We start from the raw sequence: 27,164 nt of genomic DNA, 5'->3' as shown, positions 1-27,164 counted from the left end.
TGATCCAAGGGCTCTAATGCAAGGCGCCATTCACTTGACCCATTATGTATTCATCCAATGGTGGGATTAAGATCCAATGGTCAATTATGATAGTCATCCTTTAACCCAATCCAATTGGGTTAAACCAACTCTCCATTATGTCTTCATCCAACGATAGATCAAGATCTTGCGGTCTAGATTGAATGATTTATTAAATCTAATCCAATTAGACTCAAACCAAGCCAATTAGGTGCCAACTCTTGGCTAACCCATATTAGAACATGATCTAATCAAATTAGATCAATTAAGAATCGGATTCGAATCCAATTCGAATCAAGAGCTAAGGATTTGCAACACCTATCTTGCAAACATGATCTAATCCAGTTAGACCCTTAATAAGTTTTCTTGTGTGTGACCCATTGGGTTCCATACTTAGCCAGCAATAGGTGTGAGTGCGAGTTGACCCAACTTGATTAGAACTCTTCTAATCGATTTGTCCAAACTGCGCGAACCCGAACTTAACAATTAGAATCCTTTCTAATTGGTGATCGAATTAAACTCTTTAATTCGATCAAACCTATAAGACAAGATTGACGTCTAGCAACGTGTCATGTCTACTCAAAAAATATGGAATTTGGTAGAAATACCAAAAATACCCTTCAGTGGCAAGTTACCATGCAATTCAATCCTTTAAACAAACTGCATCCCGAATATGTATATGAGTATGAATATATGTCAAACTCAATTTCATATTCATATATTTTTCAATCTTCTAATGATAATTCGAATAATGAAACATTAGAAACTCTTTCTAATTTTCATTCTGCTTTGATCAAAGGCTTCCTGAATTATCATATGATTAGAATAAATAAGATGCGATCTTCTCTTACTAGAAGTGATTAATTTCTTATTGACCTACTCATAACCTTCGTACACAATCCACCATATCCAGAAGACCTCATACATAACTTATTGTCATAAATGAGTGGAAACCAAAATATAGATTTATGTGCGCAAGATACTATGGTGATCTCAGGTCAAAGGATCAGTTGCACAACTCCCACTAAGAGAATCATCTTTTGACATGTAAGTAAGACTTTATAAGATTTCTCTTTGTAGGTCAATTCAGTGAACTCATTTCTCTAATGAGCACCTACATCTTTGTATTAGTATCTCCACACAAGTGATTGTGAGATCAATCACCCTCTGCATCGAGCATACATAAGATGTGCTAGTCTTTCCGGTAAACATTGATCCCCGACTCAATGTACCAATGACTGGAAATATTTAAGATTAGGGTTTTAGGATTTTAGGTCTCACTAGTATGATCTCATCATAGCATCAAAATCATTGCTTTAATCTAAGAGGTTCATCACAAATATAATCAACAGCATATGATGAAACACAATACATTTATTTATATTAAATATCATGTACATGATTTGGAAAATCAAAAGAAAATCCTTCACAATACATATTGCGATGGGCTTGCAGGGCATCTACTCTTTCAATCTCCCACTTGCACTAAAGACAATCGCCCTTATATTTCATCCCCATACAATCGAGGTGGCGATCGAACTGCTGTTGTGGTAGATCTTTAGTAAACGAGTCTGCTAAGTTGTTCTTTGTGTCTACTCGTTCAATGACTATGTCTTATCTCTCGACGATCTCTCGAACGAGATGGAAGCGTCTTAGAATGTGCTTGGATTTGTGATGAGACCTTGGTTCCTTTACTTGAGCAACAGCTCCAGTGTTGTCACAATAAACTGGAACTGGTCCAGCAATCTCAGGAACTACTCCCAACTTAGAGATGAACTTCTTCATCCAGACAGCTTCCTTAGCGGCTTCACTTACAGAAATGTATTCTGCCTCAGTAGTTGAGTCAGCTACAGTTTGCTGCTTGGAACTCTTCCAGCTCACTGCATCACCATTTAGGGTAAAGACATATCCTGAAGTGGACTTGCTATCATCTGGGTCTGATTGAAAACTAGAATCAGAAAATTCTTCTAGTTTCAACTTAGATCCTCCATAAACTAGAAAAATATCTTTAGTCCTTCTTAAGTACTTAAGAATATTTTTCACAGTTATCCAATGATTCTCTCCTGGATCAGCCTGGAATCTGCTTGTTATGCCTAAGGCATAAGCAACATCCGTTCAAGTACATAGCATAGCATACATAATTGATCCTACTGCCGAAGCATAGGGAATAGAATTTATTCTATTCCTCTCTTCAGATGTCTTAGGAGACATCTTCTTAGAGAGACGTATGCCATGACTCATAGGTAAGTAACCACTTTTACTTCCTTCCGTGCTGAATCTTTTCAGCATATGATCTATGTACTTAGACTGGGACAAGCCTAGCATCCTTTTAGATCTATCCCTATAGATCTTTATACCAAGTATATAGGATGCTTCTCCCAAGTCTTTCATGGAAAAGCTTTTTGATAGCCAAGTCTTGACCGATTGTAACATTGGAATATCATTTCCAATGATTAGTATGTCATCTAAGTACAATATTAAGAAGACAACGGCACTCCCACTTGTCTTCTTGTACACACATGGTTCATCCACATTTTTGATAAAACCAAACTCTTTGACTGTTGTATCAAAATGGATGTTCCAACTCCTCGATGCTTGCTTTAATCCATAAATAGATCTCTTAAGCTTGCATACTTGATTTGCTCTCCCACTTGAGACAAATCCTTCTGGCTGTGTCATGTAAACCTCTTTCTCAAGATAACCATTAAGGAAGGCAGTTTTGATATCCATCTGCCAAATTTTATAATCATAGTATGCAGCTATTGCAAGCAAATCCGAATAGATTTAAGCATGGCAACTGGTGAAAAAGTTTCATCATAGTCAATTCCTTGATTTTGCCTGAAATCTTTTGCCACCAATCTAGCCTTGTAGATTTCTACTTGGCCATCTGCTCCAATCTTCTTCTTATAGACCACCTTCTGGTGCATCAACCAAAGTCCATACTTGGTTGGTATACATAGAGTCTATTTCGGATTTCATAGCTTCTAACCATTTGCTAGAGTCATTACTCATGATAGCTTCCGAATAGATCAGAGGATCATCATTTTCAACGATGTGGGCTTCATCATTCTTAATGATAAACCCATACCTCTTAGGTGCATTTCGCACTCTATCTGACCTTTGGAGAGAAGATGTGTGTTGTGGTTGTACTTCATCAATGGGTACATCTGGTTGAGGAATATCTTGTGTTTCCATTTGTAGGTCTTGAACTTCTTCAAGTTTAATTCTTCTATCCTTGCCTTTTTCTAAGATAAACTCTTACTCTAAGAAAGTGGCATGTCTACCTACAAAGACCTTTTGTTTGGTAGGATGATAAAAGATGTATCCTATACTATCTTTAGGATAACCTACAAAAATACATTTATCTGATCTAGCACTTAGCTTATGTCCAAAATTTCTTTTGACATAAGCTTTACAGCCCCATATCTTAAGATACTTAAGATTAGGCTTTTTTCCTCTCCATATCTCATATGGAGTACTAGATACAGATTTTGATGGTACCCTATTTAATATAAGTACAGCAGTTTTTAGGGCAAAACCCCAAAAGAAAATAGAAAGATCTATAAAGCACATCATGGACCGTACCATATCTAATAGAGTACGATTCCTCCATTCAGCTACACCATTTAATTGTGGCGTATACGGAAGTGTCCATTCAGAGAGAATGCCCTTTGCTTTAAGATGATTTAAAAACTCACTAGAAAGGTATTCACCTCCTCGATCAGATCGAAGGATTTTAATACATTTTCCAGTTTGTTTTTCAACCATACTTTGATACTCTTTAAATTTATCAAAGGCTTTGGATTTATGTTTCATAAGATACACATATCCGAACCTTGATAAATCATCAGTAAATGTGATGAAATAAAAGTATCCACCTCTAGCAGGAGTTGTCATAGGACCACATACATCTATATGCACAAGTCCTAATAACTCTCTTGCCCTTTCTCCATGTCCAATGAATGGAGACTTAGTCATTTTACCCATAAGACAAGATTCACAAGTTCCTAATGATTCATAATCATAAGGATCAAAGAACTCTTCTTTGTACAACTTATTGATTCTTGATTCGCTTATGTGACCAAGTCGGCAATGCCAAAGAAGGGTGTTATTTACTTCTTCTCTCTTTCTTTTATCGCTTTTATCAATATGAAAGACATTGTCATTAAGTAATAGAACAAGAAGACCATTTTCCATAATGTCATTGCAATAGACTTTATTAGAAAAAAAAATTGAGCAACCATTGCTCTTTATATTAATTTCATATCCTTTCTTTAACAACAAAGGAACGGAAATTACATTTCTAATAATTTTGGGCATATAATAACAATCTTCTAATTCCAGGAGCTCTTCCGAAGGCAACTCCAAATGGTAGGTTCCAACTGCTTCAGCCTGGATGGACTCTCCTCCAGTGCCATACAGCTCGAAGTCACCTTTCTTCAAAATTCTAATTTTCTGTAGTCCATTCAAAGATTTGCAAATATGAGAACCACAGCCGGTATCCAATACTCAAGAATTTGAATTTGAAGAACTTAATGATAAGTTGGCATGTAACATAAACATACCTTTCGATGCAACTCTTGCATCGGTCTTCATACTTGCAAGAAAACTCTTACAATTTCTCTTCCAGTGGCCTTTCTTGCCGCAATGGAAACAAGTACTGGGTTTGGAGTTTTTCTTTCCTTTCTTCTTCTTGATCTTGCTACTATTAGGGTTCAACCTTTTCTTAAAACCCTTATTGCCTGATTTCTTCTTTGAGCCCCTATCAACAAGAAGGATCGGACCCTTTTTCTTTTTGATATGGGTTTCAGCTGTCTTTAATATATTTAACAGCTCAGGCAGTGAAACATTCAGCTTGTTCATGTGAAAATTCACAACAAACTGAGAGAATGATTCAGGTAGTGATTGCAGGATCAAATCCTGACTGAGCTCACTATCCATAGCAAAACCTAATTGACTTAATCTGGTGATCAAGTCTATAACCATAAGATAATGGTTTTGCACGGACGTTCCTTCATTCATTCTAGCACGGAACAATTGCTTAGATATCTCATATCTAGCAGTTCTACTCTGCTCTCCATACAACTCCTTTAAATTAAGAAGTATGGATTGAGTGTCCATGTTCTCATATTATCTCTGTAGCTCATTGCTCATGGAGGCAAGAATGATACATTTGACAGTTAAACTGTCATTCTTCCACATCTTATGTGTGGCTACCTCCTCTTCTGTAGCATCATCCCCTAGATCTCCAAGATCAGGGGTTTCAAGAATATAGAAAATTTTCTCCTGAGTGAGTACAATCTTAAGATTCCTCAACCAGTCTACATAGTTTGGACCGGTCAACTTGTTGGCATCCAAGATGCCTCTTAGTGATAGTGAAGATGCCATTTAATTCAGAATTAATTCTACATAAGCAAAGAACAAAACTATCATAAACAAACCAATCATGATGACATATATACAATTAGACAAGGACTTTATCTAATTGTTACTCCCACTATTTTATCGAATATCATAGCCCTCTCCTATGATAAACGAGAAAATCTAATTTTTCTTAGTAGGGTTGAGATCCTAATTCATCATAAAAGCCTTGTGGTTGCACAACAAACCTTTATGAGTTCAAAGGTAGGAAACTCTTTCCAATTGCATCTCATGCAATTCTCAACTTTATCCTATCCTCTTAAAACACTTATAGCCTTGTGGTTGCACAACAAACTATAATGTTTTAGTTAAGTCAAACCCTTAATTTCCATATAGTCATATTCAAATAATATTGCCCTTGTGGTTGCACAACAAAGCAACATATTAAAATATGCCATAAGCATCTCTATAAATCAAGACAGTATAACATCAGTCCTCATTGCAAGTCTTGTGGTTGCACAACAAACTAGCATGGATCTTGACATAATAATGTCGAGGCACGAAGGAAGGATATCAGTAGTGTTTTATCAATATTAAGCTTATCCATAATAGGCAATTAAACAATTGGCCAGGTAAGCAGGTGGGAGGCTCCCCTTACTCAGAGAGTAAGGTCCTAATTAAGTAACCACCTTTAATTCTTTCGTTAGACACCAATTAGATTAATTGTTCTAGAATGGGTCAGCTCAAAGTTTTTCAACACTATGACTTAATATAATGTTATTGAGGGCTTACTGATCTCATGCACATTCTATAATTATAACATATTGAACATATGTCTTTGTATATGCTATAACAAATTATATATCTATCTCATAGCATATATAAATCATAACCAACTATCATGCATCATAGCTATCTCATAGGCGGCCATAGCATGTATAAATTATTATCAATTAACTAAATCAATTAACATATCTTCATATAAAAATTCATATCATGAAATTTATAACATAATACTATCTCATAGCATATATACATCATGGCTATCTCATAGCATGTACAAATTATTACCAATTGATTGGATCAATTAATATGCTTCAACATATCTTCTTATAAAAAATTCATATCATGGCATTTTATTATATATTATATCATATATGAATCATATAATTCAGCATTCCTCTAAACATATGACATTAATATCTCATAGTAATTTAACAATCATACATCATGCATAATCACTTGATTGAACCAATTAAGGGTGGCTCTGATACCACTGAAGGGTTCTAGCATGCTATAATGGGCAGCGGAAGTTAGGAATTTTAAAAATTTCTTGATAATGTTCCTTAACATAAAACCCTTATAAGCCAAGATCACCTTAATGGAAGCAATCAAATAATATAATATAAATGCAGAAATAGAAGAATACCTCTAACGCTAATCCAACGTGCAGAATTTCCACTAGGTGCCCAAGTGTTCACCCTCCAACGTTGATCCACACGAAAACTTGATTTAAGTCTTAAGCTCCAAAGACTTTGATCCTTAATGCAGAATTCTTCTAAAGAACTCTAATGGCTTGTTTTTCTTTCTTTCTATTTTTCTTTAACCTTCTAAAATCACTTCTAATCCTTTTGTCCTAAAGAAAACCACCTTGTCTTGGCTTAGGACACACTAGAAGCAATGCTAGAAAGAAAGAAACTAATGTAAGAAAGAAAGAAGAGAGGAGTGTGGTGGAGTTGGAATGATGAAACCCATGGAGTGCAAGCCTATTTATAATAGGTGTAGGGATGCATCTCCAAGGGATGCATCACATCCACACATCCTCTCATGAAAGGGCATCATCTAAAAGGCCATATCAAATAAGAGGAGGTGCAGATCAAGCGAGGAGGTGTATCAAATGATATGTCCTTTCATGTGATGCCATATTTTGACCAAGTCAACATCACATGCTAATCACATGTCCATCACGCCTCACCTCTTGATCTTTCATGATGATTATCCAAGGGCTCCAATGCAAGGCGCCATTCACTTGACCCATTATGTCTTCATCCAATGGTGGGATTAAGATCCAATGGTCAATTATGATAGCCATCCTCTAACCCAATCCAATTGGGTTAAACCAACTCTCCATTATGTCTTCATCCAACGGTAGATCAAGATCTAACGGTCTAGATTGAATGATTTATTAAATCTAATCCAATTAGACTCAAACCAAGCCAATTAGGTGCCAACTCTTGGCTAACCCATATTAGAACATGATCTAATCAAATTAGATCAATTAAGAATCGAATTCGAATCCAATTCGAATCAAGAGCTAAGGGTTTGCAACACCTGCTAGGATGTCTATCTTGCAAACATGATCTAATCCAACTAGATCCTTAATAAGTTTTCTTGTGTGTGACCCATTGGGTTCCATACTTAGCCAACAATAGGTGTGAGTGCGAGTTGACCCAACTTGATTAGAACTCTTCTAATCGATTTAAGTCCAAACTGCGCGAACCCGAACTTAACAATTAGAATCCTTTCTAATTAGTGATCGAATTAAACTCTTTAATTCGATCAAACCTATAAGACAAGATTGACGTTACCCGAAAAATATAGAATTTGGTAGAAATACCAAAAATAGCCTTCAGTGGTAAGTTACCGTGCAATTCAATCCTTTAAACAAACTGCATCCCGAATATATATATGAGTATGAATATATGTCAAACTCAATTTCATAATCATATATTTCTCAATCTTCTAATGATAATTCGAATAATGAAACATTAGAAACTCTTTCTAATTTTCATTGTGCTTTGATCAAAGGCTTTCTGAATTATCATATGATTAGAATAAATAAGATGCGATCTTCTCTTACTAGAAGTGATTAATTTCTTGTTGACCTACTCATAACCTTCGTACACAATCCACCATATCTAGAAGACCTCGTACATAACTTATTGTCATGAATGAGTGGAAACCAAAATATGGATTTATGTGCACAAGATACTATGGTGATCTCAGGTCAAAGGATCAGTTGCACAACTCCCACTAAGAGAATCATCTTTTGACATGTAAGTAAGACTTCATAAGATTTCTCTTTGTAGGTCAATTCAGTGAACTCATTTCTCTAATGAGCACCCACATCTTTGTATTAGTATCTCCACACAAGTGATTGTGACATCAATCACCCTCTGCATCGAGCATACATAAGATGTGCCAGTCTTTTCGGTAAACATTGATCCCCGACTCAATGTACCAATGACTGAGAATATTTAAGATTAGAGTTTTAGGATTTTAGGTCTCACTAGTATGATCTCATCATAGCCTCAAAATCATTGCCTTAATCTAGGGGGTTCATCACAAATATAATCAACAGCATATGATGAAACACAATGCCTTTATTTATATTAAATGTCATGTACATGATTTGGAAAATCAAAAGAAAATCCTTCACAATACATATTGCGATTGGCTTGTAGGGCATCTACTCTTTCATCATCCCCACCTCCTGAGATGGCTGAAGAACAACCCAAACTACTGAGGGAGTACTTTACACCCACCATTTATACTTCCCCATCTTGCATTCGATTACCTGAAGTAGCAGCAGTACAATATGAAATAAAGTCTAGTATGATCCAAATGCTCCCATCTTTTTATGGGCTCACCAACGAAGATCCATATAAACACTTAGATGAATTTTTTGAGATTTGCACCACTGTCAAGATTCAAAACTTTACTAATGATGCTCTGAAACTTAGATTATTCCCTTTCTCCCTTAAAAATAGAGCCAAACAATGGCTGAATTCTTTAGAAGCCAACTCGATTCGTTCTTCGGATAAAATGCAATCAGAATTCCTTAAAAAATATTTTTTCATAGGAAGAACGAACCAGTTTAGATGTGCCATCACAAGCTTCTCCTAAACTGAGGGAGAAGAATTTCATGAAACTTAGAAGAGATTTCGGGACCTAATCCGTAAATGCCCACATCATCAAATACCTAAATGGCAGCTAGTGCAATATTTCTATGACGGATTGACTGAACGAAACCGTCAGATGATTGATGCCGCATGCGGGGGGACATTCATGCTTCAAAATGAGCATGAAGCATGGCAATTATTATTAGAAGTATGCCCTAGAAGCCAATTTGGCTGACACATTGTTAATTCTAGGAACATAATTTTGTACTTGACTATTTATTATTGAATAAATAATAGGCATCTTTTTTATTCATATTGTTATTGTGTCTATGAATCGTCCAAGGAATTAATAAGATGATGATGCATATTCTCAAGAGTTGAGAATTTGAGCCATGTATCATTAGTGATTAATTTCTAAACGCTCCTGATCGATGGATCATCACGAGGACAGTGATCGATCCGATGAGATCAGTGCACGCATTACTTTCCCTATGGATGGACGAGACTCGAGTCCACGGTGTGGAGACACGGAAGTAATAGTGCAGGTGCTTGTTAGAGAATAAGGGTACTGAGCGTGACCAAGACAAGAAGTCATTTGGATGTCTATCCACTCGTCAGTAACTTGCTTGATGTTGCAGTAGTGTGACTGGTCCTTTGACCTGCGATGCTTCGGCTACTCACAGTGAGGTTATTGTAGTTTGACTGCACAAATACATGGTCTCTAGCCATATAGGTCCATGCAGTGTAGATTGGCTGCAGTAGGTTCACTGTAGGAATAGGGTATGCATCTACAAGGAACCTATCGACCTTGATAGATAAGGAGAGATCCTATGTGATTTATAAGACTGAGTTCGTAAGACCTCGGCCGGGGCAGATTGCACAGTGGAGAAAGAGTTCTCCGCTCTCGAACTTAAGTCGAATAAATCTTGACATATGAACAGACAAAGGGGTTTGACGAGTTATCCATGACCTCCGTCTTGTAGGGATCCACGATAGAAGGACTGTATCACATGATAACTGCACCTAGAGGTTCATCATTCTATTCTGCTGGGTAGCCACTACATGCTGCTAGGTGTCACTGGTGGATGGTGAGACTCACAGAGATTATCTCGATGATCGATAAACCCTGATGAGTAGAGTTGAAATCGTTCCAACCCATTGAAAGGAGTCTTCAATGATATTGTGATAGAGATCGCAATATATCTCACTACCAGTCAAAATAGAACCTATGGGGTCACACACACTAGAGGTATTGACCGATCCGATGGTTGAATGATGATTAGGAATCACAAGTAATCAATTCGATTGATAATAAGTTGAAGAAGGAACAAAGGGAATTAATTAATTGGACTTAAAACAAGAGTCCTACTTGGAGTAGGATTCCTAGAGTCCTAATTGAATTAGGACTAGGATTCCTACTTGGACTGGGATTCCTACTTGGACTGGAAATCCTATTTGGAGTTGGACTAGGATTCCTACTTGGAGTAGGATTCTTACAATCCTAATTGGATTAGGAGTTTTGAATTAAATTTGGATTCCTACTTGGAGTAGGATTCCTAAAGTCCTAACCGGATTAGGACTTCGGATTCAAATTAGAGTCCTAATTTGATTAGGACCAAAATTAGATAAGTCCTAATTGGATTAGGATTTCTTAAAGTCCTAATTAATTATTAATCTAATGAATCAACAAGACTCCTAATTGGATTAGGATTGAAGGGTTCAATTGAGTCATGGTTCATTAAGTTCTAATTGGATTAGGACTTACCTAGATTAAACCCAAATTGGTTCACCCTTGGTCCAAGCCTAATTAGATTAGGACCTAACCATGAGTGACCTTCCTAATCCTCCTTAAAGGAGGATTAGGTTAACCATGAAGGAGGGGCACACGCCTCTCCTCCTTTTCCTTGCTTGGTGAGGCAAACAAGAGGGGCCGGCGCCCCTCTTGGAAGTTTATCAAGGAGCTGCTACAAAGTAGGAGCTCCACATGCTATTTAAGAGGAGGCGTGGGGGCTGACCTAGGGCATGATTGAAGCCCTCTCCCTCTCCAATTTGTGGCCCCTCTCCTCCCCTTTCCTTGGTTCAGCCGCAAGCAAAAGAAGAAAAAAAAGGTGGCCTCTTCATCCTCCCTTCCTCCTTCCAACGCTAGGAAAAGAAAGAAGGCTGCAGGGGTTTTGTTCCTTTACTATTCTTCATCCTTCTTCTTCCTCCTCTCAAGCACATTCAAGAGTTGAAAGAAAGAGAGGAGATCAGCTATCAAAGTTATCTCTGCAAGGGAGCTAGGACCCCGGGGAGATAGAAAGCTTGGATCGGTTTTCTGCTTCGTGTGGATACCCGTAGAGGCTGGACATTTGAACGGCTTCAAGCGAACCTTCATCCAAAACCACGATCATCAGTTTGCGGTGATCATCTACCCGCACAAGGTGAAGATATGATCTTCTAATGTTATTTAAAAGTTTTTAATCCTTATCTATCTACGAACGGTTTTTAAACAACGTTCATGCGATGAACGGTTGATCCCACGCATGCCTCTTCCGCTGCATCTTTAATTTTTGAAATTTTTCTGCGGCATGGGCGGGTTGACAACAGTTGTATCAGAGCCAAGGCCTCGTAGATTACGATTAGGATTAATAGAATTAAGGCATATTAGATCTGAAAATTAAAGGATTATGCCTGCTGATTTTTATGCATGCAGATTTTCAGGTTGCAGAATTTTTCTGCATGCTGAATTTTGGTATGCATTGATTAATGATTCTGTTATGTAATTAATATGATTAAAATTATTTAGAATCATCCCTTACATAATCAGCGACTCATGAGATGAGGTAATCAAATAAGTTTCAGATCTGTAAATTATAATGCATGTGATGCGAATGGTGATGATCATGGATGACCCTTTGTGAATGTGCTGATATGATCTGCGATGTAATCTGTGATGGTATGTGATGACATGTAAATCAATTTTTCAGATGCCTGCGAGCATCTCAAATTCATGTATTAGAGACCTGCATGTCTCATGAAAAAGGGTTGTAATTATTCTTTTATTTTTGAATTTTATCTGGGATGTAATCTGTGATGTATGTTGCACGTCGATGGTTGATCGATGTATGCCTCCTACAAGCAAGCATTGCGCGGATTGAGATCATAGGTTGATTGAAGATGGATCAAAGAGTTGATTACAATTGAACCTAAGGGATCAAGATCGAGTCAAGAGTTGAAGACGATCAAACCAATTGACGTGCATGTGCTTGTACTATGACCCATCCTGGATCCATGATCATCACTAGTTACATTTACTACTTTTTATATATATGCCTGGATGTTTAATATTTATGCCTATGCATAGCGGGTAGATGGATGTGTGCATGAGATGCGAGTTGCCAATCGAAAGAGACCTAAACTAAAACCTCCTCAATCAAGTCAAGAGTGAACCAACATGAGCGGGTCATATTAGATTAATTGATCTAATTGGTGTCTAGGAAAGCATGAAAGGTGGTTACTTAATTAGGACCTTACTCTCTGAGTAAGGGAGCCTCCCACCTGCTTACTTGGCCAATTGTTCGATTACCTCTTATGAAGAGCTCAAGGTTGCAAACACTAAGACATGATTAACCAATATTAAGTCAATAGGTCTTCCACCGTAGTAGAGCTGCTAAGGTCTTTCTAATGTTGATTTGTCTCGGCTGGATACAGTGGGCAAGTTGCATCGGGGGGCTGGACCTCTCTATAGACATGAGATGTTGTAGGATAAAGGTGAGGTTGGGCACCAATAACTGTTAGGTGAGGACCCAATGACGACTTTATTTCTACGGTTATACGGTGGGTCTGACTTAACTAAGGAATGGGACCAATAACTGTTAGGTGAGGTCTTCATGACTTAGAGACCAAGTAGCACTGCAACATGCTTGAGAAGCATTGTACAAGAGTTGTACACTCATCTATTTATGTGTCACCAATAACTGTTAGGTGAGGTGGCATGTAAATCGGTGGGACTGCAGTACCCACTAGAAACCCTAGTCGTGTAGGATTTTCGTTTTCCTACCAGGGGAGTGTGAGGAATTCGAGAAAATAGTGGGAGGCACATTTGTTCTAAAAGACCCTAGAACAAATTAAGATCAAGTACAAAATTCTAACTAGAATCTTTACTCTCTGAGGATTATAATGTCAGTTTCTAGACTTTTAACTCATATCCTATAGAACAATCGTTTGACCAAACCCAATTATAAAGACTGGCTCAGCAAATTTCAAAATAGTTTTGAATTATGAGAAATTAGGGTATGTGCTAGACCATAGAATCCCTGTATTACCAATCTGTCCGATCACTGATCAGCGTAAGATGCATGCTAAGTGGACGAACGATGATAATAAAGTTAGGTGCTACATAATGGCATGCATGTCCAATAAATTATAATGCCAGCATGAGAACATGTAGATTGCCAAGGACACATTAAATCACCTGCAAGAATTGTATGGTGATCAGAGTCACGCAGCTTGGTTTAAATGTCCAAGAGGCTTTTCAAGGCCAAGATGCGTGATGGGCAGTCTATCCATGATCATGGTTTGACCATGATAAAGGACTTAAAGAAGCTTGAGAAGCTCGGCATGACCATGCACAAGGAATTGCAAATGGATTTGATTCCATAATCCCTTCTAGCTTCATATGAACAGTTTATAGTAAATTACCATATGAACAAGATTGTATGCACCAAAACAGAATTGTTAAATAAATTGGTAACTACCTTAGGGACCTTGAAGAGTTCAAGGGCATCATTCTCGCTGTCGAGTTGGTTTCTGCTTCCAAGAGAGAGTCTATTTGGAAGAAGAAGAAGCCTGCGAAGAAGCAGAAGACTGAGAAAATGCCAAGTAAGGAAGTTCCAAGAAAAAGGCCAATTGCAAGGAAAAGTGTTTTCATTGCATCATGGACGGCCATTGGAAGAGGAACTGTCCTACATGGAAAGCATAAAAAACATGAAGGGTGACAGACCTTCAGAAGGTATGTCAGATATGCTCAGGATACTTAGGGACTGTTACCTGTTGCTAGCAGAAATTTGATTTCTGTATCTTGTTTAGCACAGAAAGATTTTTATAAGACTACTGTTCTATTTATTTGAGAAATAAATTGGTTCAACATGGTTTTATGATTGACAGTCTCTATCACATACATATGGATGTATCTGTGAATGTATCTGAGCAAACAATGAGTACCATAGGATCTAATAGATCTAGAAATAAGATAAATCTAAAGTATTTGTGGCACCTCAGACTTGGCCATATAGAAGAAGACAGAATAAACAAATTGGAGAAACATGAACTTTTGGGCTCATTGACTTTCGAGTCATATTCGATTTCTGAATTCTGCCTTCAAGGAAAGATGGCCAAATTATCCTTTGTAGGACACAGGGTGGTCCACTGAAATACTTACCCTAGTACACACTGATGTGTGTGGCCCATTCGATGTGCAAGCTAGTGGTTGTAATTTTTACTTCATTTACTGATGATTACTCACGGTATGGATATGTGTATGATACACAAATCTGAAACTTTTGAAAGGTTCAAAGAGTTGAGATATGAAGTAGAAAAATAAACAGAAAAACTCATTAAGGTTCTTCGATCAGATGAGGAGGTGAATACCTTAGTGGAGAGTTTCGTGATTATCTCAAGGAGAATGGTATAGTTTCATAATGGACTTTTCCTGGTACACCCCAGCTCAACGGAGTGTCAGAGAGGAGGAATCGGACTCTATTGGATATGGTTCGGTCCATGATGAGCTTCACTGATTTACCCTTGTTTCTTTAGATAGATGCCCTATTTTCAACTATTTACTTATTGAATAGAGTTCCCTCTAAAGTCCGTTCCTACCACACCATATGAGATATGACATGGTAAGAAGCTGAGTCTTGGTTATCTCAAGATTTGGAGATGTCCAGCTCAACTCAAGCGACAACAGGTGGACAAGTTAGAGGATAGGACAATTAATGCTCATTTTACAGGATATCCTAAAGAGTCATTAGGATACGACTTTTCATCCCAAAGGATCACAAAGTGTTTGTGAGCCTAGATGCTATCTTCATGGAAAGTAGTTTATCCTTGACAGAAACAGTGGGAGAAAAATTGAGCTTGAAGAGAAAAGTCTCTAAAACAGCAACGAGCCATTGTGCCTGTAGAACCTATTTATATTAAGCCAGTACACGTAGTACCTCCTCCACCTCGTAAATCTAGTAGGATCTCCTGTCCGCCTGAAAGGTACTTAGGTATGCTTACAGAGGATGTAGAGGAAGTGTTCCTCATGGGAGATAGGGATCAAGGTAATGATCTTAATACCTACAACGAGGCGATGTTAGACATCAATTCCGAGAGATGGCTGGAAATGATGAAGTCAGAGACGGACTTCATCTATTCCAACCAAGTCTGAACCTTAGTAGATCCACCATAAGGTATAGTACCTATTGGGTATAAATGGATCTACAAGAGGAAATTAAGTTCGGATGGTTAGGTAGAAACCTGTAAGGCAAGGCTAGTGGCGAAAGATTATAGTCAGTACGAAAGTACTGATTATAATGATACTTTTCATCCTGTAGCATTGCTGAAGTCCATTCGAATATTGCTTGCTGTTGCAGCATGCCACGACCCCCGCCCCGTTCCCGGCGGGCCGCCGCGACGGTCCTAGGGTGCGGGTAGGCATAAGGCCACCAGCCACCGCGTAGAACCCTACTACCTATCAATCATCAATAAATCTTAAAAAATTTGGCATGATGCATGCACAAAATGATCACTTTTCCTATAGTGACCTGTCAGGATTATCTCAATACATACAACACACTACCTGTCAGAGCAGCAATCACATAATCCGTCACATAATGAACCTGGACAATATATATCAATACATTATCTCAGGCATATAACTCATCTGTATAAAAATCTGGTTTCCATTCCATCCATGGTCAAACCCATATCCACAACAGGATCTATGACTGTAACTATACACTATATACAACAGAACGTTTATAATACACCAAAAGGGTATAAACCTCTATCTACATTATACTATACTATGGAACGGCACAGCTAGCAGGCAATCTCTAACCCTGCTCTTCTCTATACAATACCTGCCCTGCGATCAAAAACACCAAACTGGGGAGTGAGTATATGAATACTCAGTGAGTGGAGTAGAGAGTACTATGCACATGAGACAGAATATAATCATGGCTCGAGATGAAATCTCAAGATCAATAACAACATGAACATGATGAACTCAACATAGAGAATATAGAGTAAATCATCAATATCACCACAATCAATATCAACTCATCTGAAGCATATATGGAATAATCAAGTAAACATATATGCTACTCATGAATATGCTCAACAGATCATAATGCTGGAACATACAAATCAGGTGTCAATATGCTGAAATCATCACTAGACAGCTGTCGGGAGGTGGGTTTTACGCCCCAGGCGAACCAGCAACAACTCCTTACTGTCACATGCATATGCAGGATAATACACCATATCGATAATGTAAATGCTAGACAGCTGTCGGAAGGTGGGTTTTACGCCCCAGGCGAACCAGCAACAACTTCCTACTGTCACATGCATATGCAGGATAAGACACCACACTAATCATGTAAATGCCTGCCAGTATCCAGAACAGAAATACATCTCACATCTATATACTAAACGGCACCTCGCGGGAATTCTACATCCGCGGAAAGCCATACTGCACCTCGCGGGGTCTTACTATGCCCGGCGGCAAGCAGAATATAAGTCGTAGGACCGGCCGATCCTACGCCTAGGGCCGTGTCCCCCCTAGGAAGGGACTGGGCTCCGCCCACCCAGAAGGCTACTATGTGCACAAAGGCCGATGTTCAACCCCATCGACTATAGGTGTCCTGCAGATACTGCCAAGCCATGCATAAATGCCATAATGCACCCTCCCAATACTCTACTAAAAAGGAGTATAATCAAGATTACCACTCACTCGATCATGACCCAATCATAAACTAACATCAGGGTTAGGAGTGAGGGTCAAGGAAGTGCAATACAACTCAATATACCACTAAAAAGGCTCTACAAATCTTTGAAATGGCGGAAATGAAATCAATTTACAAAAGAAGTTATTTCACAATTTGGAACCAATTTAATTACTCATAAAAGAGTATAATCAAGCTACGACTCACAAGTCTTTAAAATAGAGGAAATGAAATCAATTTACAAAAGAAATCATTTCATAATTCGGAATCAATTTGATTACTCATCAACCCCTCGTAATTCCTCTCAATGTTCCCTCAAATGCATGTACAGAATAATCAAGCATGGAGAATCAAGATTATAGAGGAATCTACTACGATATCAATCAATATGCTCAAGTGGAATCAATTCACACTTGGCGACATTCATGAAAATGAATTAAGGATGCTCATGGTGCAAAGTACATGACTCCCACTCACCTGTCAATCCGGCACAGCCCTGATACGCCTCCAAAAATCTACAGCATGCAGTGGGGAACTTCTTCCTCTTGTTCTCTAGCTTCTTGCCCAACTGTGACATGCATTTACAATACATTTAGTTTTGTATCAAGGGCTATAATCTACGTGCCAATTATAATATAGGGGACTTTAATTAATTTAACTCCCCCGTTCCCTAAATCTTTTTTTTTTCTTTTTTTTTTTCTATTAATTAACTCACCATTTATGTGTATTAGGGACTCCCTTGCATGAGTACAAGGTCCCCTTAGCTTAATCTGGGCTTAATATCCTATTATGGCATGAAATCCCCTATTTTCCTACTCGGATGAACAGTAACCCGGACCGACAGCCGGTTACTTCATCTTGGGTTTGATCCACTTTCTAGACTCCAAATTTGATGAAATTTTTACCTAACATTCTACACTCATAGGGGATTCCAAAAAGGTAACATGCATCACTATCGGAGGCCGTTTGATCCCCTAAATAATTTGCCAAAGTTGGGACTTTGACACGATTTTTTCGTAGTGCCGGAAAAATTTGTCGAAATCCGATTCTTCCCCTTTTAACACCCTTTACAACTATCATCTACCCTTTCTATAGCATAAATTCTTTAGAATACTAGGTAGGGATGGGTATTTACCTTTTTCTTCTTGTGAAACTTAGGTCCTTGCGTAGAAGAGAAGGAGATCTACACTTTTTCCTTCAGCTGGCAGCGCAACCGGGATCCCTTTCCCTCTCGAATCCCCTTCCTCTTCTTCTTTCTTCTTCTTCTTCTTCTCTTTTTCTTTCTTTCTTTCCTCTCTGTTTCACGCCTGAGACTCCCTCTCTCTCGGTTTCATTCCACCGACAGCACAACCCTCTAATTAAATCACATCAAAACACTATTCACCCTTTGTTTAATATTATTAAATTCCCATTTTGCCCCATATACTTCAACATATCTACTGTTATGCCATTAACTTTTGATTCCTTTCCAATTTTACCCTTACCACTTCAACGCATCTACAACTATGCCATTATCTTTTGATTCCTTCCCATTTTACCCCTTATATCAATTTTAAAGGACTATTCTATCCCTTTTATATAAAAAAAAAATTTGGGGTTATTACGCAGCATATCATGATACTGTGATGGTGGTCACAAGGTCTGTAAGCTGCAAAGGTCCATCTATGGACAAAAGCAAGCATCTCGGAATTGGAACACTCGTTTCAATGATATAATCAAATCGTTTGATTTCATCAATAACGAAAAGGAACCATGTGTTTATAAGAAAGTTAGTGGGAGGGCTATTGCATTCTTCGTATTGTACATAGATGATATCCTTCAAATTGGGAATGATATTCCCATACTAACTTAGGTCAAGGTTTGGTTGTGTAAGGAATTCTCCATGATAGACATTGGAAAAGCATCCTATATCTTGAATTAAGGTCTATAGAGATAGATCAAAAAGGATGCTTATCCTGTCACAGAATATGTATATAGAGGGAGTGCTGAAGAGGTTCGGCATGGAAACCTCTAAAAGGGGATTATTATCCCTTAGGCATGGGATAAATCTCTCCAAGAAGATGTGCCCCAACACATCTGAAGAGATTCAGCGGATGAGCAAGATCCCTTATGCTTCGGCTATAGGGAGCCTCATGTATACCATGCAATGTACGTGACTTGATATAGTACATGCTGTGAGTGTCACGAGCATATATCAGACGAATCCAGGCAAGAAGCGCAGGATAGCTGTGAAGAACAGTCTTCAGTACTTGAGAAGAACTAAGGACATGTTCTTGGTCTTTAGGAAAAGATAACAGTTGAAGGTAGAAGGATGCACACATATTGATGATAGAAAGTCTACATGAGAATATGTGCAATGGTGGTTCAGTAAATTGGAAGAGTTCTAAACAACCGATCATTGTAAATTCTACCTTAGAAGCTGAATGTTAAGCCGTCTCTAAGGGTGCAGTGGAAACCTTTTGGTTTAAAAGGTTCATTGCGGAATTAGGTGTAATGCCATCAGATGCCATAGCACTCTTCTGCAATAAGAAAGGCACCATAGCACTAGCTAAGGAGCCAAAGGTCTCACCAGAAACCGTAGCACATAGAGCGGCGGTTTAACCTAATAAGCGACTACCTCGAAAAGAAATAAGTAGAGGATTAAAGAGTAGACTCCACAGGAAATGTGGTGGACCCACTCACTAAGCAGATAAGTCAGCAGAAAACTAAAACGCATCTTGAGAAGATGGGCCTTAGATTTATGGCTAATTGGCTTTAGTGTAAGTGGGAGATTGTTAGAAGTATGCCCTAGAAGCCAATTTGGCTGACACATTGTTAATTCTAGGGACATAATTTTGTACTTGACTATTTATTATTGAATAAATAATAGGCATCTTTTTTATTCATATTGTTATTGTGTCTATGAATCGTCCAAGAAATTAATAAGATGATGATGCATATTCTCAAGAGTTGAGAATTTGAGCCATGTATTATTAGTGATTAATTTCTAAACGCTCCTGATCGATGGATCATCACGAGGACGGTGATCGATCCGATGAGATCAGTGCACGCATTACTTTTCCTATGGATGGACGAGACTCGAGTCCATGGTGTGGAGACACGGAAGTAATAGTGCAGGTGCTTGTAAGAGAACAAGGGTACTGAGCGTGACCAAGACAAGAAGTCACTTGGATGTCTATCCACTCGTCAGTGACTTGCTTGATGTTGCAGTAGTGTGACTGGTCCTTTGACCTATGATGCTTCGGCTACTCACAGTGAGGTTATTGTAGTTTGACTACACAAATACATGGTCTCTAGCCATATGGGTCCATGCAGTGTAGATTGGCTGCAGTAGGTTCACTGTAGGAATAGGGTATGCATCTACAAGGAACCTATCGACCTTGATAGATAAGGAGAGATCCTATGTGATTTATAAGACTGAGTTCGTAAGACCTCGGCCGGGGCATATTGCACAGTGGAGAAAGAGTTCTCCGCTCTCGAACTTAAGTCGAATAAATCTTGACATATGAACAGACAAAGGGGTTTGACGAGTTATCCATGACCTCCGTCTTGTAGGGATCCATGATAGAAGGACTGTATCACATGATAACTGCACCTAGAGGTTCATCATTCTATTCTGCTGGGTAGCCACTACATGCTGCTAGGTGTCACTGGTGGATGGTGAGACTCACAGAGATTATCTCGATGATCGATAAACCCTGATGAGTAGAGTTGAAATCGTTCCAACCCATTGAAAGGAGTCTTCAATGATATTGTGATAGAGATCGCAATATATCTCACTACCAGTCAGAATAGAACCTATGGGGTCACACACACTAGAGGCATTGACCGATCCGATGGTTGAATCGTGATTAGGAATCATAAGTAATCAATTCGATTGATAATAAGTTGAAGAAAGAACAAAGGGAATTAATTAATTGGACTTAAAACAAGAGTCCTACTTGGAGTAGGATTCCTAGAGTCCTAATTGGATTAGGACTAGGATTCCTACTTGGATTGGGATTCCTACTTGGACTGGGATTCCTATTTGGAGTAGGACTAGGATTCCTACTTGGAGTAGGATTCTTACAATCCTAATTGGATTAGGAGTTTTGAATTAAATTTGGATTCCTACTTGGAGTAGGATTCCTAGAGTCCTAATCGGATTAGGACTTCGGATTCAAATTAGAGTCCTAATTTGATTAGGACCAAAATTAGATAAGTCCTAATTGGATTAGGATTTCTTAAAGTCCTAATTAATTATTAATCTAATGAATCAACAAGACTCCTAATTGGATTAGGATTGAAGGGTTCAATTGAGTCATGGTTCATTAAGTTCTAATTGGATTAGGACTTACCTAGATTAAACCCAAATTGGTTCACCCTTGGTCCAAGCCTAATTAGATTAGGACCTAACCATGAGTGACCTTCCTAATCCTCCTTAAAGGAGGATTAGGTTAACCATGAAGGAGGGGCACACGCCCCTCCTCCTTTTCCTTGCTTGGTGCGGCAAAGAAGAGGGGCCGGCACCCCTCTTGGAAGTTTATCAAGGAGCTCCTACAAAGTAGGAGCTCCACATGCTATTTAAGAGGAGGCGTGGGGGCTGACCTAGGGCATGATTGAAGCCCTCTCCCTCTCCAATTCGTGGCCCCCTCTCCTCCCCTTTCCTTGGTTCAGCCGCAAGCAAAAGAAGAAAAAACAGGTGGCCTCTTCATCCTCCCTTCCTCCTTCCAACGCAAGGAAAAGAAAGAAGGCTGTAGGGGTTTTGTTCCTTTACTATTCTTCATCCTTCTTCTTCCTCCTCTCAAGCACATTCAAGAGTTGAAAGAAAGAGAGGAGATCAGCCATCAAAGTTATCTCTGCAAGGGAGCTAGCACCCCGGGGAAATAGAAAGCTTGGATCGGTTTTCTGCTTCATGTGGATACCCGTAGAGGCCGGGCATTTGAACGGCTTCAAGCAAACCTTCATCCAAAACCACGATCATCAGTTTGCGGTGATCATCTACCCGCACAAGGTGAAGATCTGATCTTCTAATATTATTTAAAAGTTTTTAATCCTTATCTATCTACGAACGGTTTTTAAACAACGTTCATGCGATAAACGGTTGATCCCGCGCATGCCTCTTCCGCTGCATCTTTAATTTTTGAAATTTTTCTGCGGCATGGGCGGGTTGACAACAATTATTTGAAAATCTAAATGAAAACTCCCTCCACCATGCTTCCTATTCTCGTCAAGCACCCCCGAGTTCTCAAAAAAAAGGGACCATCTGTGAAATAAGTCATTCTATGGACTTGTTTAGCAAGGCAGATGCATTGTCCCATAAGATTGACCAACTGATGATAGGTGGGCATTTCATTAACTCTTCCCAAGCACAAGTGTGTACTATCTGTTCTAGCCCAACCCACCCTATTCATGAGTGCCCCTCAGCGCCCCAATTTTCCAAACTCGTGCAAGAACACATCAATACTGCTCAAACACAACCCAGATCGGATAATGACCCATTTTCCAATACATATAACCCGGGATGGCAAAATCATCCAAACTTATCTTGGAAGCAGCAAGCTTCGAATACTGCCCAACCCTACTTTCAGAATTTTCAAACCCCACAAAATATTCATCCCTACCGTCCCACGACTCAATTTCAATATACTCCTCCTCCACCCCAAAGAAACACAGCCTTTGAGGAGAAAGTGTTGAACGCCCTTCAAGGTTTGGAAACCATTACACAATTGGTGCACTCTCACACGCAATCCATCGCCAAGCTAGAATCCCAAATGGGGCAACTAGCTAATGCACAGAACAAGCGAGAGGAAGGAAAGCTTCCAAGCTAACCATTAAGTAATCCTGGCTCAAGAAAATCAACTAAATACAATTCATCATGAACAAGCCAATGCTTTGACTACCCTAAGGAGTGGACGTGTAGTAGACAATAAGATTGGGGAAGATAACAATAAGGAAGATGAAGAAGAGGATAGACATGTGTCAAATAAAAATCTAAAACCTTCTTCTTCTTCAGCTAGTCCACCTTCTGCCAAAACTCACATCCCAAAGGCTCCATTTTCTGAAGCTCTTATTTCACCCTCTCCCTTTGACAGAAAGGGAACTTCACTAAAGGAAATGATGGAGGTTTTCAAACAAGTGAAAATTAACCTTCCGCTTCTTGATGCTATTAAACAAGTTCCCTCCTATGCTAAATTTCTCAAAGACCTTTATACCCAAAAGCAAAAATCTAGAACACATGTGCCTAGAAAGGTCTTCCTAATTGAGCAAGTGAGTTCTATTCTCCAACACAACATCCCTCCGAAATTCAAAGATCCTGGTGCTCCCACCATCTCCTGTGTCTTAGAAAATAATTTCATTGATCGAGCACTCTTAGATCTAGGGGCAAGTGTCAACCTTTTACCTTATTCAGTTTATGAGAAACTTGGGTTAGGTGAGTTAAAACCAACCTCGGTATCCCTTCAATTGGCTGATCGATCTGTAAAAACACCACGTGGGATAATTGAAGATGTTCTTGTCAAGGTAGACAAATTCTATTTTTCAGTAGATTTCATTGTCCTTGATATGGAACATGAACCTAATCCTAAGAAACAAATCCCCGTGATCCTTGGGCAGCCCTTTTTAGCAACAGCCAATGCGTGCATCAATTGTAGAATAGGATGAATATATCATTTGGAAACATGAAGGTAAAATTAAATGTGTTCAATACGGACGACCAATCCGCGAAAAAAGTTGAGTGTTTTATGATAGACAAAATAGATGAATTCATAGAAAGAGATGCAAAAAACTACCTCACTGTGTATGGCTGAAGACAATAAACTTAGCACTTGTTGGGAGGCAACTCAATTCTGTTAGATTTTTTTTAACATTGAGGACAATGTTAGGTTTAGGTTTGGAGGTATTCATCTTGATTTTCATCCAAAAAAAAATTAAAAAAAATGTGTGTTCATTTTCATTTTTTATAAAATAATAATAAATAATAATAAAAAAATTTAAATTAAAAAAGTTTTTATTTTTAAAAACCTAATTTCTATACATTTATGCGAGAATGATAAATACACAAGGTATATAAAATCTAAAAAGCCCAATGACTAGTTGGAAGTAATATAAATTTAAGTTCTTTTTATTAAGTCTCTCTTGAGGAGTTGTAAGCTAATTAATACTTTGGAATTTCACTACACACTGGCCGACCCTTCTAAGGTCTAGGCTCGACAATATGTTGATAGTATAGTAGCAACCTTGGACCCTGATGAATCATACTTATCTAATTCAAAAAAAAAAATCATCAATAAAAAGGATTTAGTCAGGAACATCGAAAAGGGCTACCTATTGTCAAAGGTCAAGTGGGCTTGTGATGAGGACTCCGAGCATAAGTCCGTAGAGGAGTCTTGATGTCCGACACCTTATGCCAACTGGGGTGAGAGTTGTCGATTGACTGCTCGTTACATGGAGAAATCACCACAAGAGTAAAGTGCACAATTTATATATCTTTTATATATAAAAAAAACTCTGTATTGACCTTGAAAAAGACAATAGTGTGAAAGCCGTCGTTGTAAAAATTCGAGTAAATTGGAATATTACAGATAAAGCCCATGAGGTACTAAAGTAAATATCCACAACTCTCGAAATTCTGCAGATAAGATGATTTTGAATCAGTGAGCAGATCCTTTCGACCAATCCTTGGAAACTACTAGTATTAGCAATATTTTGGAGATCCGAACTCCTAGCTTGTGTATGGTCCAGATTTCACCGAGCACTCCAATATAAATGAGTCTTACAACTTCCTAAATGGAAACTTAATGACTTTAACTTAGATTGCATACTAACCTAAAATTTAGGCTAACTTAGTAAATAAAACCGTGTGTGCTTTGAAATTCTTATCATTTATGTATCTTAAATTAGATTTTAATAATAAAAAAAGAGACTTTTTGAAATTCTTTACTAGTATGCATTTGGAATTTGATTTTCACTTCATAGATCAATCGATCTAAAAAAAAAGAAATTAATAATAACAATAATAATAAATGATTTATTGAAGTTTGTGGGTATCTTCACTGAAAACCCTCACGAGACTATAACTCGTCCACTAGGATAACCTAGGGGTTTAAAACCTTGTTGCATATGGTAAATGCAATCGCGATGCCTGCGAGAGCGAGTTACAATTTTTCTTTTCTAGTTTTATTTTGCTTGAGGACTAGCAAAATATAGGTTTGGGGGTGTGATAAGTGCAAAATAATATATAAATTAATCTATTTTACATAGAACTTATTATTATTATTTTGCACATACTTTGGATTTAAACATAGGAAAATGTGTTTCCTGCATCATTTCATTTTAAATAAATTATTCAAGTTTGATTGATTTTCTATATTGATCTAGTCTAATGTATGCAGGTCGAGTCATCCCATTCACGAATTAGTCCCAATCTGTTTCACGTGTGGATTACTTTCTTCCACATGTGCATGAAGCTATCCAACCTACCCGAGTGGACCCCAACCATCCTTCTAAAAAAAAAAGAAAAGAGATGAAAAAAAAGAAAGAAAAGGGAATATAAAATTCATATGCCATCACGCCCGTATTCATCTCCCACATCATTTCTTTTTCCTTTCTCTTCCCCTGTTTTGGAACAAGTCGTCTGATCCTCCGCATCCTCCCCCGCTTCCACGTTCAAAGAACTCCTCCCAGCCGATTCTGAATCTCAACATCTTCATCTCCTTCCCCGAATAAATCCCAGCTCACGACTTAAAAACCACATGTTTTCCCCCTGCTCCAAAACAGAGCCCATCTCCCAGCTCAGCCGTATCCATTCCTTCTGCTTCCTCTCGTTCGCATTCAATCGCATCTGAGCCTTCTCCGCGTCCCTCCCGCGATGCAATCTTCCCAAAATTGACAGATCATCCATTCCAGCATCCAAAGATTTCAATCCCAGCCAAGATCCTCTCAGATTTCACCGAGCCTCATTCGTTCCAAGAAGAAATCCTCTCTTTCTTTCCTTCCCAGCAACCAAATCCTCTTAGCATCCCGTACAACATCCTCTTCCTCCGGATTGACCTCAGCCAGCTTCATGAGATCCTCCGCGTCCAACGAACAGACCACCGAATCCCAGCCGCATCATCCTCTCCCGCGTGCGACCCGGACGATATCCTCCTCCCAGCAATCCCGCAGCGCCCTCCATTCTGGATCCGCTCCTCTCAGCGCCTCAGCCTCCTCTAGCTGCGTGCGATCCCGGCCGCTCGTGATTCTCCCCTAGATTTCAGCATCCCGTGACTATAAGAAGGGAGAGGGGAGCTCGGTTCAAAGGGGGAAAAAAAACGGTTTGAAGAACAGAGGAGAGATGCTCTGTTCGGGAGAAAAGAAAAGAAAAGAAAAGGAGGGGGGAGAGAATATTTTGGGTATTTTGGGAATAGCGGGAGCGGAAGATTTTTATATGAAGACGAAGGCCGTCCGGAAGCCATGCGCGGCTGAGCATCTAGTCTAGGGCTGGATGAAGCCCTAGCGATGTAACAGGGCATTGTAGTTCTTACTCTTTTAATCTTTTTGGAGTTTGTTTAAATTCTCTTTCTCAATGAAAAATTATTTTATGATGTTTAAACCTTGAACATGCCATTTACTATTCATGTTTGCTAAAGTAGTCTAAGATGATCCATGCCTAGGAAGATGAGGTGTGCTACACCCTAGATTAGCATATTTAGGTAGACACTTCATGCTATACCGAAGATGGATCTTCCTAAAACTCTTTATGTTTTTATTTTAAAAGGCTTATAGCCAATTTGCATGCCTCTCCAAAAGATAAAAATTAAGAACACAGTCCCTAATACAATGCTACACAGTGGATTCCAAACCCTAGATCCATCTCTACTCTGATAAATTTCAATTCGTACTCATAGATTAATTCAGTATAATTAAGTTAGCAAACTCTTCTTTTTGATTTATTATT

This window comes from Phoenix dactylifera, chromosome 6, assembly GCF_051530095.1.
Source record: "Phoenix dactylifera cultivar Ajwa chromosome 6, Ajwa_hap1_PhDact_Kaust_v1.1, whole genome shotgun sequence".
Classification (NCBI taxonomy): domain Eukaryota; kingdom Viridiplantae; phylum Streptophyta; class Magnoliopsida; order Arecales; family Arecaceae; genus Phoenix; species Phoenix dactylifera.
Note: the sequence above shows the minus strand (reverse complement) of the source record.